Source organism: Scaptodrosophila lebanonensis, unplaced genomic scaffold, assembly GCF_003285725.1.
Source record: "Scaptodrosophila lebanonensis strain 11010-0011.00,11010-0021.00 unplaced genomic scaffold, SlebRS2 tig00000163-arrow-arrow-pilon, whole genome shotgun sequence".
Classification (NCBI taxonomy): domain Eukaryota; kingdom Metazoa; phylum Arthropoda; class Insecta; order Diptera; family Drosophilidae; genus Scaptodrosophila; species Scaptodrosophila lebanonensis.
The window spans coordinates 895312-915608 of NW_022060598.1; the positions used below are offsets into that span (position 1 = coordinate 895312).

General features: G+C 35.5%; 1 protein-coding gene and 1 pseudogene across 3 annotated transcripts in view; both read right to left on the reverse strand.

Moving 5' to 3' along the window:
* Window positions 1-4928, reverse strand: part of LOC115629749 (breast carcinoma-amplified sequence 3 homolog) — a 30780-nt gene extending 25852 nt beyond the window's left edge. For all 3 annotated transcript variants that reach the window (XM_030526287.1, XM_030526286.1, XM_030526285.1), the window contains exon 1: window positions 3407-4928. The gene's annotated coding sequence lies outside the window, so the exon portion shown is untranslated. The remainder of the gene's footprint in view (window positions 1-3406) is intronic.
* Window positions 4929-6237: 1309 nt separating this feature from the next.
* LOC115629737 lies at window positions 6238-7046 on the reverse strand (annotated as a pseudogene).
* Window positions 7047-20297: the final 13251 nt, after the last annotated feature.

Here is a 20297-nt window from a genome sequence, read left to right on the forward strand (position 1 = left end):
GTATATGCCCGCCTACGGTATTTCAAAAGCGCACGCAATTACACAACAACAACAACATCATAAGAGCAGCAAAGGACGAATTTTTCAAATGACGCTGCCTCAGATTGCAAGATCCGTCCGCCCACCTCCCTCCACTCACGACCATTAACTCTAGTGCCTAGAAAACTGCGAGTGCGTCAGCAACCGAAACCAAACAAACAAACAAACACAAACACACACTCACACACTCACACACACTCACTAACTATCCCAAAGTGGGCGGGAATGGAACGGGTGGGCCAGCGGGGCGGCGGAGCAGCGGGACAGTAGTTGGCTTAGTTGGAATGGGGGGCAAGGGCAAATGGCAACTTTATTATGAAATTGACACAGAGCTCGACAGCGGCTAAACTAAAGAGTACGTGGCAGGGTGTGGGCTTACAGTGAACACTCACTAACTATGACACTACACTAAACACTGGACTAACAAACGAATAATATTGCATTTCTATTCTATAGTAAATGAAGAATGTATGTATCTTGTGATTCCTGCTATGAACCTTATTAGGAAAATTGTTCAAATGTGGGCATTAGTTTTCAGTCTAGTATCCACTAGATATTAAGCAATTACTCCATATTTAAAAGCTCCAAATAATGTAATATTACAACGCTAGCGAAATGTAAAATTTTGTATTTTCCAAAATTTCTATTTGGCTCAAAACGATTGATTACTGTTTTGTAAGCATATACTTGTACTTAGGAAGATTATTATGAGACTTATCGTAAGCTTAGCACATCTTTAGTTAATTCCTGCAGTGGATATCAATTATTGGATTAATATTTGATAGATTCAGATTAGTCAGAGAGTGTGTTTGCTTGGGAAACTATAAAATCTAATGATCGTTCCAGTTTCTCGACCATGGTGGTTTTAAGAAAAATCTTTTTATACTAAAAAATTAATATAAATCAACGAGTTCTTCAAAAAAAAAAACATTATCCTAAAACTAAAACTAATACAATTTGTGCCAAACGTTAATTGTTATTATTATTCGTTAATTGCTATTACATATTTACGAAATCGAACGTCAAATTAAAGAAGATATTCTTCTTTATATATCTTCTTTAATTTGACGTTCGATTTCGTAAATATGTAATAGTAATTAACGAATAATAATAACAATTAACAATTCATGCTTTTCATCATATAGAGTACACTTCTTGGGTATAAGGTATTTATAAGTTTGATTTAGCAATATTATTTGCTCTTTAATTTGCTGTTAAACACAACTATTAAATATGCACATATATGATCGCTACTATTGCTCTTTTAGAGAGAATAATAATTTGTGCATTATATACTACACATATCTATCTTTGTATATATGTATGTATATACATATATGCAATCAGCAATCAGCATCAGCAATAACCTCCCAACAATCCGATCCACTCCCACAACATTTTTTGAACATTTTTGAATATTTGGCAAACATTTTTGCACAAACATACATACATACATACATATGTACATTAATGTATGTATGTATATAATACGTATGTACATACATATATAATCGCAATGGCAGAGTGCATGGCATGGCAAGGCAAGGTGATAAACACAGTGGGGGGCAGCATTCAATAATAACATTGTCTGTTTCTTCTCGTTGCTCTTTCGGTTCTGTCTGTTTATTTATTTGATTTTGAAAGCTTTATAAACTTTTGACATTCGCGCTATTCGTATAGATTCATTAAAATAGCGTTGAAGTGCCTTCAACTCTTGAATGCACAATAATTGGAACTTAAAAACAGAAAAAACTTCTTGTCATTCTGGTTATATGTATGTATGTATATATGTATGTATGTATGTACATACATAGGTATATGGGTTTTGCTTAGTTTATAATAATACTACATACATACATAAATATATGTATAATATGTATGTGTGTAGATATGTAATTATTTGAAACAAAGGAAACCAATTATCAAAAACTTTCAAGGCACAAAGAAAACAAAATTTGAAACGCACACACACACAGACTCGCACACACACAAGCACAATTTAATGCACAGCTGCAATGAAATTTTTTCTGTTCCTTTTCCTCTACGATTCCGTGCAGTGTGCATGCACAGTGGGTCTACCATAGTAGGTATTGTGCTAAAAAACGTGTCCATTAATCTTGTATTGTCAATCGAATATTAATGCTTTCGGTATTTTAGTAATAATAAACATAATAATATTACTTTAGTCAAATATTATTATTCTTATATAATTTTAACAATAAGTTATGAAGGCCACATGTTTCTAGCCATAGCCACAGCTAACAGGATTTGTACTTTATATCTAAAATCCATTTTATAAATTTGATGTTTTTAGAAATTGTACAATAATTGAATGTTTTCTAAATTTGTATTAAGCCATATGATATATGAGTGACACAACCGAATTTCTGAAAAATGTACATGCCATTCAGAAAGAATGTTTCTATTTTCATTATTTAACAATTTTATTAATATAATATTAATGTAATATTAATATAATATCTGCGTATCCTTCTTTCATTATTTTTTAATGTATTTTTACAATGTTTTCGATTGGAAATCATAAAAAGTAATCATTTAAATTAAATATAAACGTTCTTTCCTATAGCAGCAAGTATGCTAAATTAGTTAAGTTTGGCTTAAGCTTTGCAGTATCATTAAGTATAGCAAAATCGTCAGAATTATTGCAGAGCTCTGTAGAGACGAGAAGCGTCACTCTAGCTTCAATGTTCTTTTTGCAGCTGTTTTTATCTGAGAGCGTGCAGTACGTCTGCATAATTATTAATATAGTTTAAGGTATGAAGATTTTTAAGCACTATGGTAACCAACTATACTTAATTATTTCCTATGTAGAAGCCACTGTGCATCCGTGTTTCACTTATCAATTTATTTCCAATGGTTTCGTTTCCACTGTTTTTGTTGCCATCTGCTAGCTGTACCTGTGTGCGTGTGGCTGTTTGAGCATCTGTGTGTGTGTGTATTTTTTGCCTCTTGCTTTATTGTATTTATTATTATTTTTCTTAAATAACAATTCACAAGAATTATGCAAATTTGACAACAAATTATGAAATCGGAGTCAACATTTTTGCGCTCCCAAAAAAAGTGACACACACACACACACACTTGCAAGTGAAACTAAATGCGTGTTGTGGGTTTTCTTTGTTTGTAAATACACACAAGCACACATACATACACAACATAGCTGCACACTTGGTTTTTGTGTATTTGTGCGAATTTCAGATACTTTTGTAGCTATCTTCATACATACATACATAAGTGTGTGTAAGAAACTTAAAATCTACACTATTTTGTTTGCATAAATATGAAAATGAATTCGTCTATTGAGAAACTGCTTTTGTTTGCGAACCAAAAAAAAAACAACACTTACCAGTTTCTGATATTGTTGTTGTTATTGTTGGCGCTGTTGTTACGCAGCAGCGATGTCGACGTCAAAACAGTTAAGGCAGCAAACCACCCAGCACACCACCCACAAAACAACAACTCTCTCCCTCTCTCTTTCTGTCTCTCAGTTGCAATCTCTCTTTTAGTTGCTGCGGTTGTTGTTCTTGTTATTATTGTTGAATGCGCAGAAGAAGAAGCGCGCAAAGACAACAACACAAACAAAAATCATATGTTTTAGCTGCTGCTGCTATTGGTATTGATGACGACAATGTTGACGTTTGTTTCTCTCTTTTCTTTCTCTGTTTTCCTTTGTCTTCTTTTGTTATTGGACAAAGTTAAAGGCAGCGTTGGTTATTGTAGTTGTTGTTATAGGCGGCAGCAGCAACAGTGGCTTCAACTTTCAACTTTAGTTCCTTGTTACTTCCTCGTTTTTTGCAATCCTTCCCAAACTGCGTCTTGCGTCTTGGTTTTTTGTTGTGCGCTGATGCGTCAATGACACGCCCACCGCGTGGCTGCGCCTGCCGAACAGTAAAACTAACGCTAACGCCCACACACACACGCGTGCTCGCACACAACTAGACCAGCAAACACAAAGTCGAGCTTAGAAACAAACTTTCAACGAAAAGCTTGTGTCAAAATCGTCGACGTCGTCACAGATTGTGATTGTTGTTGTTGCTGCTGCTGCCGCCGTCGCCTTCGCTGCTGCTGCCGCTGCGACACACCAAAAACGCACACACACACAGAGAAACAGAAGATACCCCACCAAAACGACGAAAGGGAACAACCGTGCGTCCGCCCGACCGACCGTACGAACGTCAGTCACCAGCTAGCGCTCTCTCACTCGCACGCGCGTCTGCTTTCTCGCTTACACTCGCACACAAACTAAACGGCTGACTGTTCCACAATGCGAACGCGAACTTCGTCTGCGTCGTACGTTCTTTTTTTTTTCGTTTTCTGTTTTCCTCAGCTGCTGCTGATGGTGTTGTTGCTGCTGTTGTTGTGGCTCTTGTGTAGCACACAAATTAACTGCGACATTAAATCTCTACTTTGACGTTGTTTTGTTGTTTTGCCTTTACTGCTTTAAATTGTGGCTCCTCTTTGTTGTTATTTTGCTGCTGCTGTTGTTACTGCTGGTGCAGCTATTGCGTTTACTTATCGATTTCACTTTTTGCGAGTCAAAAAAAAAAAATTAAATATATAACTTGTAGAAAATTTGCCTTGCCAAATTTGAACACAACTATGTATTTATAACAGATTTTTTTCGTTTTCCTTTGCCTTTTCTTAATTTTTTTTGCACACCTTTACACAAACAATTTTTGTTACAGTTACTGTTGCTATTGTTGTTGCTCTACGTTCTACTGGCAACTGATTTGTCTGTCGTCGTCGTCTTCGCAGCAGTTTGCTGCAATTTGTCTGCCATATGTATGTATATATGTAGCTAAAAAAAATTGTTCCTCTCTATGTGTGTGTGTTTTTAATTCTAAAGTGTTTTAACTTTAACCGTCGTCGTCTTCGTCTCATTCGTGTCTTTGTCTTTCCTTTAGTGGTGGTGGCAATGGTATACAAAACAACATCGCTGCGTAGAACACATCGATAACGCACTGCACTATCGATATTTACGTGGGCGAGATATTTAAGCGAAATAATATATAATAATTTTCTAATTGTTATTGCTTAGTATGCAAGTTTATTTAGAATTTTCTAACATTGTGCATCATAATAAAAAAATTTCAAAAATTAACGATACATAACACGTTATTGTTGTTTTGGGCAAAGCATTATTGTGCAATATTAAATGAAAAATATTGCTTGAATTTAAGCAGTTGACTGAACATTAAAAACAAAGAGTAGAATTATAAATAATGACTTATTGCACAATGATCAATCGCTGATAGTGTGACATCCCTAAGGCGCTTTTCAAGTTCACCCTATCCACCTATAAATGTATATACATACATATATAGCTGCATACATATGTATGTATAAGCACATCCATGGCACATGCTTAGGAAAAAATATTCGCCATAGCTAATTTTGATAACAATGAAATTTTCATTTTTACAGCGCTGCCATCGTATATTTAAATTGTATGTTTCGTCAGGGTCTGACTAAATCAATAATATTTAGCTGTTATTATTTTTAAGCACTTGACCCTGGCGCCAAGCGATAAATAACGATAGCTATGAAATATATCGACTACAAACTATTGTGGTGTTTCTGAATGGAAAGGTATAAGACCTTTGTTATGGGCACACATAGATATTGCAGTCCTTTTTGATGATTTATTTAAATAAGTGCATAACAAAAAACCGTTAATAAACATTTGTCAAAGGCACATCGATTACGCGATATGTATTGATGAGTAAGTGGTGCTGCCAGACTGTTGGTGTCAACTGTGCTAAGCAGCTGTTTCAATTGATTGGCGGGAAGGTTCGAGTTTGAAAATGTAGCAAATAAACTATGTAGATTTGATGAGCATAATAGATTAAATTTAAGAAATTAATTCATATTCGCGAAATAAATGAAATAGTTTATTTAATGAGAACAAATTTCATAGTTCTCGAACAAGTCTTTATTCAATAATATTGAATACTTAATGTAAAAACAAAGCTGGATTTCTATATCAGATTTTTATTGTACTTGGAGATTAGTTTACTTTAAAATATATTAAAAAAAAAAAGGATATACATTAGGCCGGCCCATTGGAGAATAGCAGTTATTATCGTAAAAGCTATTATCCCACAAGTATATAATATTTGCATACAAGTATATAGGTTTTCGAAAGAAGATGACAAATTAGATAATGATAAGCCCCGCTCAATAGTAAGCGACATTGGTGTGCTGGCGAATCCAATCCAGATGGGTGGTTATGCGTGTGAAGCCAGCTGGGGCGCCGGATTTACAACCGGCTACGGACACAAAGGACGTAACGCCCACTAAAATGGGGTTGTCGTGTGTGACGAGAGGCCCGCCGGAATCGCCGGCGCAGGTCGACTTGCCGTTGGGCGTTCGAACACAGATAATACCATCTGGCAGAGTTCCATAGCTTCTGCCGCACTCGTCGTTGGTCATTATCTGGACATCGACGCATTGCAGCCAATCGGGCTGAGAACTGGCATCGTGGGTGCGGCCCCATCCACAAGCCACGGCCCACCAGTTCACGAACTTGTTGTTCCGATCCTTAAATTTGGGGAGCTCGACTTTGTTGACCATCGACCAGAAATCCACGTGAGGGGTACGGATCAGTGAGATATCGTTGCCATTGTTGTTGGGCCAGTACTGGTTCTGGATGAAGTTATTACTGGCCACCCGATGGGTGTACTGGGCCGCAATCCGCCAGGTGGCGCCGTAATAGATGGTCACAAAATTGGCCCCATTGGTGCAATGTGCGGCAGTCACCACCCAATTGTGGGCAATAATGGTGCCACCACCCCACCAACCACCGCTCCCATTCTTGACAAAACTTAGGCCCACAGTGTAGGGAGCCTTGCCGGGATACGCGGGATAGCCACTAGTGATGCGTCCCTCGATCCTTGGCCCTTCCGGCAAGTCCTTCGGATAGACTTTCTCTAGCAATTCCGCACAGACCTCGCCAAAGCCAATCCCAATATAATCAACACCTGCATGTTGTGCCAAGTATCGCTGACTATTCTAACTAATTGGGGGGGCTTATTGGCTTTTATAACAATTTTGAAGCCAACGGAATCCGCCTAGAGCTGTGAGCGTGATCGCGAAATGCCTTAAAAAGTTATGAATTTGTGTAAATTGGTGACGAAGTTCTTCACAGAAACAGACGCCTTAACCATCCTGAATCCGAGGCCAGAATTCGGGTCAACCGATCAGTGAATAAGACCTCTTAAGAAGGGAGAATTACAGACCTATTAAACTATTTACCTAATTAGTTTAAGCCCTATTCGATCTCAACTGTTTTAATGAAGGAACAGTAATCCAAAACCCCAATAACAGTAAAACCCCTTACCATCATTCAACAAAATCTGTGCTTGGTTCCAAATAATTGATAGAATTTAAATACTCTTCTATAACTCACAAATCCATCAAGATACGATTTAAAAAGTTGCCAGTTCTTTCGAAATTCTGTGAGCTTGCCGAATTCATTTCCGCATAAGTTGCTTGAGTTCGGAAACGGGAACAGTTCTTTCTATAAGCTGACTTCAAAATTAAGTTCAACATCTTACCAACTCTTCAATACGATATTAGTGAACAGTCATTAGTAATCAATAGTAGTTTAAACTATCTTTTGAGTAATTAGTGGTACAAGCAATATCTGCTAATTGTCGTCAATTTTTGTTGTTCACCAAATAATTTCAACCAAGAACATACACTCGTAACTCACACACACACTGCTTCCTACAAATTTCCAAGGAGAGTTCCTGATCTGCGAATATATACGTACATATTGGTAGATGAACGAAAATTCAAAAGTTCGTTATATTTGGTTGGCAGTTCTGCGTTCGTTTTTTTCGCACCGTCTGGCAGCGCTGCATAAAACATACCAAACGGTAAGAAATGCTTGGCAATTGTACGCTGTAGAAACTCACCATATGGTGATTTGAGTAGAAAATTAAACACAGTCCGTTGTCACAAAACTGTACAGTTTTAGAGCAATAAGTGATTGCCAAATTAATAAAATAATTGTATAATAATTCCAATCAACCAAAATGAGAAGAAGTTGTAGGAAAATATAATAAAAAGGTAACTGAATGAAAATTAAATACAAAGTAAAAAATGTATTTAAAACCTCAGTAAAAAGCTAAATTAAATAGAAAAAATATTTTAAAAATATTATTAAAAATTCATTACAAAATAAATACAAATTCAATAATCGTTAAAAAAAAGACGGAAAGAATGGAAACACATTGAATAAGATTTGAAAACAAATTTAATAAAAGTTGAATCGAAATTGAAACATAAAATTAAATAAATTGAAGTATAACTAAATGAAAATTGAAATAAAATTAATTGCAAAGTTGAATAAAAAACGAATCAATTGAATGCATATTTAATAAAAATTAAATTTATTTTGAGTAAAAAATGGAAAAAAAACTTTAATTAAAGAAATGGTAATTGAATAGAAATGAAAACAAAATTGAATACAAAATTTAAGAAAGCTGACGAATTTTAAATCAAATAGTTTTATTACCCAATAAAGGTACATATTTCATATTTTTCTTTGTTCTCTGTATTTATATCTGTTAATTGATGTTTGAGGATTTAACTTCAGTTTTCTGTCTATTTGGTTAATTATTAATTTCTTTGTGAATAGTCGATTAAAACAGAAATGTTAGGTGATATGAATGACAAAATTTGTTTTGAATAATTTAATATTGTTCACGATTTCCTAATCAACACAAATGAGTTGCTTAAAGTAATATAATTGATTAATCTTGATCTAATTTCAATTTTATTCGACTGCTTATTAATCAAGAAATGATATAATTATTAACTAACCTACTGATACGTTTGAATCGCTGTTAATATAATTAGGAAATATTAATTTATATGTAAATAGGTTCTACATTTCTGATTAAACTTCAGATTACTTATTGTTACCCCTTTTTTCAGCAACGTAGTTGAGATTTAAGGACTGTTTTAGAGTTCTGTTTAAACTAAGACAATTTATTTATACGGGTTACTCATTTTTATTGTGAAGCACTTGTTTTTTGTAATTCCGAACTAAAAACTTGTTTTAATTTCGCAAAGAAATTAAAGAAATAACTTTACAGAAATACCTAATAGACTTATCTTCAGCTATTTAGTTTTGGAATAGTGATATCAATGATAAGTCGCGTATTTCGATATTTATGTGTGTCATTTTTTTATTTTGATCATTTCTTATTGAATATTGAAAGGAAAATACGTTTTAAATTTCCAATTTGAAATAATTCGATAGCGATCCTGTTCTAACTGGTATACAGCCACATATGATGGGCAGCACTTTCGATAGCGGAAAAGTCCTCGATAGCCCGCAAATGTCCCATTGGACAGGCGACTGAATAAGAGAGAGAGACAGAGAGAGAGAGAGAGGATATCCCAGTTGGAAGTGCATGCTACGCTCAGGCGACAACGTCGCTGCTGCTCCTGCTGCTGCCAAAGTCGCTGTCGCCATCGCCATCGCTGTCGCAGTCGAAGTCGCTGCCTTGCCATTGCCAGTGTCAACTGCTGGTGGCGCTGCGTTAAGAGTTCTGTTGGCTCTCTGTGTGTGCGCTGGGAACGTAAACGCGTGAACGTGAACGCGCACGCTGGCAGAAAATGTCAGTAGGCAGTTAAACGTAAACGAAAATGGTTGTGCTTGTTGTTACGTGAACTTTTATTTATTTATGCATCATCATAATTTTTTTTCCATTTTTTTTTTTCTGTGGTGTGCGCAGCCAAAGCAAAACAGCAACAACAATAAGAAACTACTGTTATATTTGTTCGCGATAAAGTGCGTGTGTGTTAGTGCGAGTGCAAAAGTGCAAAAGTTTATTAAGTATCGCAAGAGATAAAAAGAAGTATATAAACGACAATAACAAAGCATCGGCATCAACGTCGACATCGACGTCGTCGGCATCAGGCATCAGCGGCGGGCCTACAGTGTTGGCCGAAAGCGTGCAACAACACAACGTAAATATGAATAATAATATACCAACACCAACAACAACAGCAACAAAAATGAAAGAGTTTGCGGTATTTCGTTCGTTCGCTCTATTTTTGTTTGGTTATTACTATTGGGTTTGCGGCAATTGTTTCTTTTAGTTAGTTTCGGGCAATGCCAATTAGCATTTAGCCTACTAGTACGAGAAATGTGAATTCAAAAATGTTTGCGGCATTTTTTTGGTTCTCTTTTACTCTGCGGGTTATTCCAATTGGACGTTTGTGCAATTGTTGCAGTTAGTTTTAGGCAATGCCAATTAGCATTATTGTTGTTGGTACGCTGTGGGCTTAAAAAAACGAAAAATATGACAAAGCGGTGCTAAAATAACATGATAAAATAAAATTGTAGCGTAATAAGAAGCAGAAAAAGCCGCAACGCTGACGTTGACGTTGTGAATGTGGGGAAGCGCGCGTGTGTGTGTGTTTGTGTGCGTGTGAGAGAGAGCGCCCGATTGTGTCTGTATGAGAGTGTGGTACCATGAAGTTGGCAAGCAACCCAAACCCAACCAAATAAGTTAACAAACTGACGACGTGTGTCCAGCCATCCTCCCTCCACCCCCTTCGTAACATGTGGAGCCTACATGCTGTCGTTCTCTGCCACTCGCGCTCTCGCTCTCGCCTCTCTCTCCTTTGCGCTCAACCACGCTGTTACTCTCTTCTTGGCATTCATTGATTTTTCCACTTTATATCGGCCCAACTGCTCGGTAACAGTGCTGCCTCATCGTTGAATGCCAGAAAAAGCCAGATAACAGCTGTGGAAAAAGCTTGAAATAGCTATTTTTTTTTTGCAAATTAAAAGGAACAACTTAAAAAGAAGAGGAAACTTCGCAAAGCCTTCAGTTCCATTGGTGTAAGAGCAGTTTCTTTTTATAGGTTCTGGAATAACTTGACTGCCTATGTATTTAAGATATAAATAAATAAAAAGCAACTACCTTACTCATTCACCGAAACGCGTAAAATGCAATTGATAAGGTTTTACCAAAATAAAAGAAATCTTAAAAAAAAACATGCAGTTTCCAAATTCAGGGTCTTTATCTCACTTGTGTTATAAAACGTAAATGACGTTTTTTTCAGCTCTTTTTTTTGGCGAAACAGCCACATCTCACAAATTTCCCCAGCAGTCGGCGTTAGAGAAACTCCAGAGCTGGTGGGAAAATAGCTTTATTGGCAGCACTGCCGCTCACCAAGAGCCGCTCTTCGCTCTCCGCTTCGTCGCACTTCTCTCTCCGTTTTGCCGCCCATCCCTGCCAACCAAGCTAGCAAGGTGAAAAAATAAAAAGCAGCCAAAAGGCGTGAGAGTGCGACGAAGCGGTGGAAAACAAAGAAAAACTACATGCGTGTCCTGCTACTGTTGTTGTTCTTCTTGTTGGTCGTTTGATGTTGTTGCTGTTGCAATTGCTGTGCGTGTGTCCAATTGGCAATGAGACACCAAGAGCCCAACATAATTTGCTTAGCCAATTTTATTTTGTTTAATTTAATTCTTTTTTTTTTGGTGGGCGGCTGCGGTCATTGTTTTTGTTTCTTAAGAAATATTTTTTATTGGCTAGTTTAATGTTTATGAACAACAATTTCAACGAATGAGTAAAATAAGTGATTGTTATTCTTGCGTCAAAAATAAAATTGGTTAGCAAAACTTTCTTATAAGACAAGCCAAGCAACCAACCACCCAGCGAGCAGAACTGCTGCCACCACTAACAAGACAACCAACAACAGCAACAACAACAGAGACAGCGCCACGAATGAACGAACGTAGAGCAGTAACAGTCGTAGCTATGTTGAGCGCGAGAGCGTAACGCAGAGGAGAGAGTAGCAGCAGCAGAACGAGAGAAAAGCGAGAGCCAAAAGGCAAAAACAACGACCCGGTGGCAAAGTTGATGAAACGACATCAGCGACGACCCAAAGGGCCAATATCGAGTGTTTTTATATGCAGATGTTAAGTACATGCACACATACATACATATGTGTGTATGTCTATGCATGCATGTGCGCATTGTTCTTGTTGTTGCTGCCGCTACTGATGCTGCTGTTACTGTTTCCAAGACGCTAACTGAAAATGCTGCCAAGTTCGTTACGCACACGTGCATTTGGCTTAGTTTTGTTGAGAGAGAGAGAGAGAGAGAAAGAGAGCGCTCGCTTGATAAAGTCAAAACTTCTTACAGCCGTGGCCTATGCAATACACACACACACATACGCGCGCTCACGAGGCAACTCATTAACACTAGATTGCACAACATAGTCTGATTAGACCCATTTCGATCAAAAGTGGTGGCAAACAAACATTTAAGGTCTCATAGCTTACAGGCGACAATCCGTTGCTTTTAAAACTCCTATAACTAAAGATAACGAATTATATAAATATGTAAAAAAATTAAATTACCCTGAGTGGGAACAGTTCAAAATCAACAGCATATGCATATTTGTTTGATTAATAAACTTACTTCTAAAATTATTGTAAAAATCTATCATCTATTTGCATCACTTTAATTTAACTTTTTGTTACTCTTACCTGACCTTTCAATAATTATATAGTTTAGACAGTGCCTAAAAATATCTATAAATATTCGTAAAATTTTATAACGCAAAGTAAAACTCATAAAGGTATATTTTCTTATTGTAAATTTGTAAAGTTGTTCGCAAACTATTTGTCAGCCCCAGGAAGCTATTCAATTTTATACGTACACAATTATTATATTTTATCTTTAAACAATTGCTTTACTATATATTTATAATTTGTAGTGCATTTCTCAAATCAATTTATTTATAATGGGTCCAGAAAGTGAATAGGAGAGAGAAACTGTCCCAACTTGTTTCTTTGTACTTGTAGTACTATAATCACGTAAAAACTTATAAAGGGTGCTCGCTCAACTTGATAATTTAAATATGAAATCATTCAGGCTTAGCACAATCTCTGTCCATCTCTAAATATAATAACACTTAGTAAAACCTATGCCAATAAAAGTAACTTTATCTATGATGACGGTTTTTCGGTTTTATGTGCTTTTGATAAAAATTCGTGTGCATGTACGAGCATAAATCCTTATAGTACACACTATATCTACAAAGATTTGGGTCTAACAAAAGTGAAATTATATTATTCTTCTGCAATTATACTGAATGTTTATTATTCAATATTAACGAGTTGACTGAATAAAATGTATTAAACCTTACTTGCCCTCTCCATTCAAACAACTTACTCAGTCGTTCACTCTCATGGATTAATCAGCGCTTTTGAATAATCAATGTTGATGAATTCTTTTTTAATGCTTCATAATTTGAATATAAGCTTAGGGACAGGATTTTAAAATAGAATAGAAAATATAACTTTTGTAACTTTTTCAAAATAATTTCAAAGGTAGAAATTTAAACAAAAAATTGATTTTATTATATAAAGCTTGTGTTTGTTATTTTTTATCAATGTTTTGAAATTTTTAAATGCGAACAACGAGTTCAGAAACATATTGTTCGAAAATAAACTCAATTGGCCACACTAGGGTTAAGATCGACGATCAACCACCGGCAGGCGGTGCACAGTCACCATCACCTGAGCACGTTCTCTCTCGCCAATTAAAAAAAAACAACAATAACACGAAAATGTCCAACAAGAAAAGGCAAAAACCCAACGAGAACAAGACCTGCTGCCGCTGCTGCTGCGACCCTCTCACAATAGTAGCGGCAGCAGTGATGGCAGCAGAAGTTTTTGTTGCTGCAGCGGCAGCGTTGGCAGCATTTCCAGTTGGTTGTACGCTAGAAGCGGAGACAGTCTTAAATGTACTTGTTTTGCTGTTGTTTTTTTTGCCTTTGGTTTGGTGAGCGACGCCTGTTAATGGTTGTTGTTGCTGATTTCCTTTTCTTCTCTTTTTACTGGCATTCGATTGACGCCGCCGTGTGTGTGTGTACTGTGAAGTTTTTTTTTTGTGACATGCAATTAGCAACGTGCGCAGCAGCAGATAAAATATCAAGAAAATACATACACATACTATACATACATACATACATACATACACACACACACATACAAATATCTACCGCAGTAGAACGTTAAAGTCTCGCTCTGTCCGATATTTGTACACTCTCTAAAATTTTATTAAAGGCATTAACTTACATTAAAAATAATGCATTATTTTGTATTACAAAAACTGAACAATTTGAACGATACTCTTACAGTACAGGGTACACACACACACATACTTATACATACATATATAACTAAAAGTGTGCTTGTATGTGTCTGTGTACTTGCATGTTTGCATTAAATGCGCGCTCAGGGGCAGTAATGTTGACTGCAGCTTAAGCTGCAGGTTAATAACAATAACAACAACAACAACACCTGTCCTCTGTTGTTCTCTATCCCACAAACCGGTGTATGCTTGCATGTGTGTTTGTGTGTTACGTACGTTGGGCAAGCGCGCTCTTTAGTTATGTTACGTGTGGTAAGATAATTACGCGCACAAACAATCGAACCGAATTCACCACCCCCCCTAAACCTTACCACCTCAACACCTCACCATCGGCGATTGCACAATTTTGTTGTGCTCGCACGTCAACGTCAGCGGAACACTTGAAAATTGTTCATTTTTTAAAGCTCTCGAATATGTTTTTAGAAAACCAATACGCGTATAGTTATGGGTATATCCACAGTTACTGTTAAAAGGTTTTCATACTTTTCTGTCGAAAATAAAAGTTGCCTCTTGAGAGCTCTACAGGTACATACATATCGTGTTCACCTCAAGATATTCGAAACATGGGGTTTTTCTTTCTTTAGGTAAACAGTTTAAAATGGAAAAATCAAATCAAACTATTAAAATAATAATTAAATGTTGGCTTGAATTTACAACTACTAAGAGAACATATCCGTTTCTGGCGGAATCTTCATATGGTAAAAATTAGATTTTCCTAGGAATTTTTCAATTAGTTACATGTATGTCTTCTAAAGTGGGATTGGAGATAAGGGAGCTAGAATCTGAGGTGGCTTTTGTAGGCTTATACTCTACCTAGAGCGGATGATCTGAGACTGGTTTGCTCTTTTTTTAAGGCCGCATTCTGTCTAGTAATTTTGCAAAACCTGGAGTTAAGGAGATCGGTCTGAGTATTATGTTTCACAAATAAATTGATGTTTGCAAACATTCGTATTATATGTATGTATATCTGCCATTGAAGGTATTAGCCGATGTGTTGTTTCACAAACACATGCTAGTCGAACTATTAAATTGTATATTTTACAATTTCCTACGTCCATAGTTGAACATTTGTCACATCCGAGCTGTTTGGTACGCCCTCATAAAGTATGCCATAAATCTGAGCTACAAATAGTATGTACTATATGTATATGCGGGTTAGAGGTAATCCAAACAATGGGGGCTTGCAGTTATGCAAACGTACAACTGTGCGATAAATGTTGGAATGATAGATTGCTTTTAGTTTATGAATAACAAACAACTCTCTGTACAAGTGAAGCTTTATAAATTAAAGCTTCGGCTTTACATTTAAATTTATAAATGAATCAACGAAATGGACTCTTAAAAGATTAAAAATGATTCATTTGAACATTTTTGTCAACAACAACTGAAAGCTTGACAACAATTTTTTTTTTATTCGAAATTTTTGACTAAATTAGTTTAGATTCAATGCAAAAACCTACTTGGCCTTTCTTCAAATTATAATTTAAAATAATTGTGCCTTCAGGTACTCCAAAATAGTTTGCGATTAAAAGTCTGTATTAAACTGATGAAAATATATTAATTTAAAAAGTATTGGTAGTAAAAAAGTTTCTGCATTTGTTTTTCTCTGAAAAAAATTTAAAACACATTTAAATTGATTAAACTAATGAAAATGTGTTAAAATGCTATTCAAAAATCTTGGAGCCAATAATTTTCTGCTTCTTAATCATTCTGAAAATAATTAAAATATTTTGTACCGATTAAATTGATAAAAATATATTAAAATTGATGTCAATTTCTCCAAAATTCTTGCCTGCTTCTGACAAAAAATAATTGAAAATATTTTGTACCGATTAAATTGATAAAAATATATTAAAATTGGTGTCAATTCTACCAAAATTTTTGGAGACAAACAATCGCCTGCTTCTGACAAAAAATAATTGAAAATATATTAGAACTGATTGTTGAAATGACATTAAAATTTTTTCCGTTTCAACCAACTATGACGACTCTTTCAACTCTTTTAAGCTAATAGACTTGCCTTATCCATGCGCAGAGCTCTTTTTTTCAATGCAATTTATAGTAGATGCATTATTTTATAAAGCGATCATTGAACCGATCGGTGTAAATTTTTTCTTTTAGTAGAGCATACAGAGATTGTTAATTGTATTATTGAAATTTCTATATCGCCAAGCAATAATCTAAAGTTTTATCAATAGCGATGAACTATATCATATAGTTAGTCCTAGCAACGATCGGAATAAGAACAAATCGTAGCACTAAAGATTTATAGTTTAATTTCGTTTAGATAGGTTTCGGTTTGTATATTCAAGGTGCTTCGACCAAAAACTTTCGATAGACTTAAATCAATAGTTAAATAGAATCGATTTGCAGGGGTACACTTATATACTTAGTATAGGTATGCATTCTTCTTTGAAAGAACTTTCTCAAAATCGGTTGTTTTATGTCACAATACCGATTGGCCATGGCTTCGAAATACCCTCACAATTAATTCTCAGATCATGCATTCTATTGATATGTCGTCCTGTTTGACGTGCCTGGACGTGTACCTTAGCATGTGAGAGAGACAAATTACTATACTACTTGGTGTTAGATTTTCGCCTGTGCATGTACAGTTTTCCTGCACGATTGAATGATGGCCCTAATGACACGCTACTGGCAGTCATTTTGTCAAAATGTATAAAATTCCGGCTCGAGCAGTAATCTCATCATCCTGTCACCTAGTAGCATAAGTATGTATGAATTGTGCGCTCCGAAATTGGCTCTCAAGTGGTTTAAAATCTCATTTATTGCAGTCAAGTGACATCGCATCTTGACAATATTTATTTGAATTCTATTTTCGTATAGTTATGCAGGGATCAAATTAATTATCCGACGGAGTTGAACAATAATTGATAGCTTGATGCACTCGATGAATTTTATTGTTCAATCTGGCCATTAAAAGTCAACTTGGCCATTAAAAATACAGTCATGTGAATAATAATAGGGACACTTAAACAGTACAACTCTTTAAAGTGTGTTAAAGAGTATTCCGTATATCATTAAAAAAGGTATGTTCCTTGGAAAGGGGTAGGAAGGAAGAATGGGGAAGTTGAGAATACTTAGGTATATTTAACACATAACCCATTAGCATTATCCAATGATTTTTAACGATAGCTTTCATTTAATGTCAAGCCTCCTACTTTTCGTACAAAACTAATTAATAATAATTGAAAATAATAGTATCGATCGGATATATCGAATGGAGAAGGCAAGGATGGCCTTAGTGCAAAAATATTAACTTTCAGACTCATAGTTACAGTTCAGGCGACACAAATCATTTATGTTTCTAAATGTTCGGTTGTGTTGGGGGATTTTTGTACCAACTATCGATAGTTAGGTTTGATTTTGAAGAAACTATAATTGAGTATTGATATATGGAAAGAACCATCGATAGTGCTATTGATAATTCGACAATTTGCAGAAGATTCATTATACGATCGGAAACAATACATACTCGCTTACAAGCTCAGACTTGTAGTGATGAGTGATCGATAGTGAAGCAGCATCTATCGATAGTTATTTAAGCGCGATGTGTCCATATTATTGCTCATATGACTGTATATACTTATATTAGCATGCCTATACACATACACACATATAAATAGATACATACATATGTGTTTGTATTCCACAGCACGTGTCCTTTGAAACTTGTGTGTGTATGTGTGCTCCTGCCCCGCCCCGCCCAGCCCCCTACCCCACCCCCTCTTCGTACCACGCTCATTAAATCGCATTCGATTGGCATTGACATTTGCAAATTTGTAAATCTGAAAAACAAAAAAAAAACAAAAACAAAAAGAAGATTAAGCACATGAAGAAGAAGAAAAGACCAAAAAACGAATTCATATATTTCTCTCGCATACATATACATATATACATACATATACATATGTATATAAATATATTGTATTTACACATTTAAGTCGTACTATTCACTAACACCCCACAGCCATTTATAAATAAAAACAATTTGCATATACACTATATAATTATTTTGTTTTTGTATATTCCTTTATTTATTTATTAATTCAGCCTCTTTCTTTCTCTCTCTCTTTCGCTCTTGCTCGCTCGCTCGCTCTCCTTTGTGTGTGCCTCCGCCTCCCTCCCACAATCATCGAACAAAATTATTAAGTGTGTGTAAACCAAATATATATGTATAAATATAAACAACAACAACAACAAGAACCAAAGCAAATGCAATTTAGAAATCTGTGTATGAAACTAACTTTATCCAACCATAACAACAACACCAACAACAACAACAACAACCAAGAGCAACGACAACAGAAGCAACAACAATTTATAACCAAAAACAAAAAAATGAAATAATTATGCATTGCCGACTGCTCAGCGTTAAAAACAAAAGCTGCTACAACAACAACACCAACAACAACAGCAGTAGCAGTAGCAGCAACTACAACAACAACAACAACAACTGTGCGTGTGTGTGAGTGTGTGAGCGCCACACTCCAATAAGAAAGCAAGCGAAACTTGCAAAAGAAAATTTGCAAAAGTGAAAATTGAAATCAAAATCAAATTCATTACAAGAATAATAACAACAACAACAAATAACAAACAAAATAAAAATAACGAAAAATAATAATAAAAAATTCAAATTTAACTTAATTTTCTCCCCTGTTGCTTGGCAATCTAATTGTTTATATATATATTTATATGTATCTCTCTCATATATAAATGTATCTATATATATATATATTTCTGTGTGTGTGTGTGTTATTTCTTGTGCATTCCATCCATTAATTGTATAACGTGTTCTATGTAAAAAAAAAATTTATGATAATCCAAAATTTTAATAAAAAAATACTACCAAAATCCATGCCATACACAACTCTAACGAATATTTTAAATTTAAATCCAATTTTAATTCAATAATAAATATACATACATACATACATATGTACGTATAATCAAATATACAAAACAAACTGAAATTCGACGACGATAACAACAACAACAATCCAACCAACAAACATCAACAACAACACTGGCACACAAAATGGCGGACATCATGCGTCCGCCGTACAGTGATATAAAGCGGCCAGACGAAATAGTCAGAATGACGACAGCCGATAATCTAAAGTTCGCCGTCCTCATTGGACTCATCGAGGTGGGTCAGGTGACCAATCGGGAGGTGGTCAACACCGTATTGCACTTGGTAAGTCGAAATTTAAACTAATTATACATACAAGTACATATACAAGTATATGTACAAGTAAATATTCCTTAAAAATACACTGTACCCGAAAATAATATAAAAAAGAACAAAATGAGGTTAGTGGAAGGAAGCTGGAAGCAGATCTATTCTTATTCGACCGTCTGTCTGTATGAACGTCTGTATTTTAAAAACAGCTAAGCGCACATTCACCAAACTTGGTATTGAGACTTCTCTAATTGCTGGACAAGACAAGTTTATTTTAGGTTTTCAATGTTGTTCCCCAATTTGTATTTTGGGAACACAATTCCAAATAAATAATAATAAATAATAAAATTTCACCCAAATCCACTGCTGCAGTGGACTCGCCCTACTTCTTCTTCTTTTTTTTATGACCTGTACTTGAAGGACAAATACGTAAAAGACAGAAGAATGCATGCCCGACCCCATAATGTTTATATCTCGAATCTAGACATGTTCGCACGTTCGCTTGTCTGTCTGTATGAACGCCTGGATTTCGGAAACGGCTGCGTCCACACGAACCCAACTTGGTGTGTAGACTCTTCTAGTACCTAGGCAAAACTAATTTATTTTTTCAATTCGATTCGAGTCTTTCCCTTACCCCCGCTGCACAATTTCTTCAATACTGTGCACATTTCCAAGGCTGTGTATGTTAAACTTTACATACAATACTCATTTGTTATTCTCTGCTTTTATTTGAAATTTCATTAAAATTGCCTACAACTTCTGTTACAACTACAACATCAAAACTAGAGTATTATCTTTAAAAAGTTGCACCTAGTTGTGCAAATATTGGAATAGAAGTATAC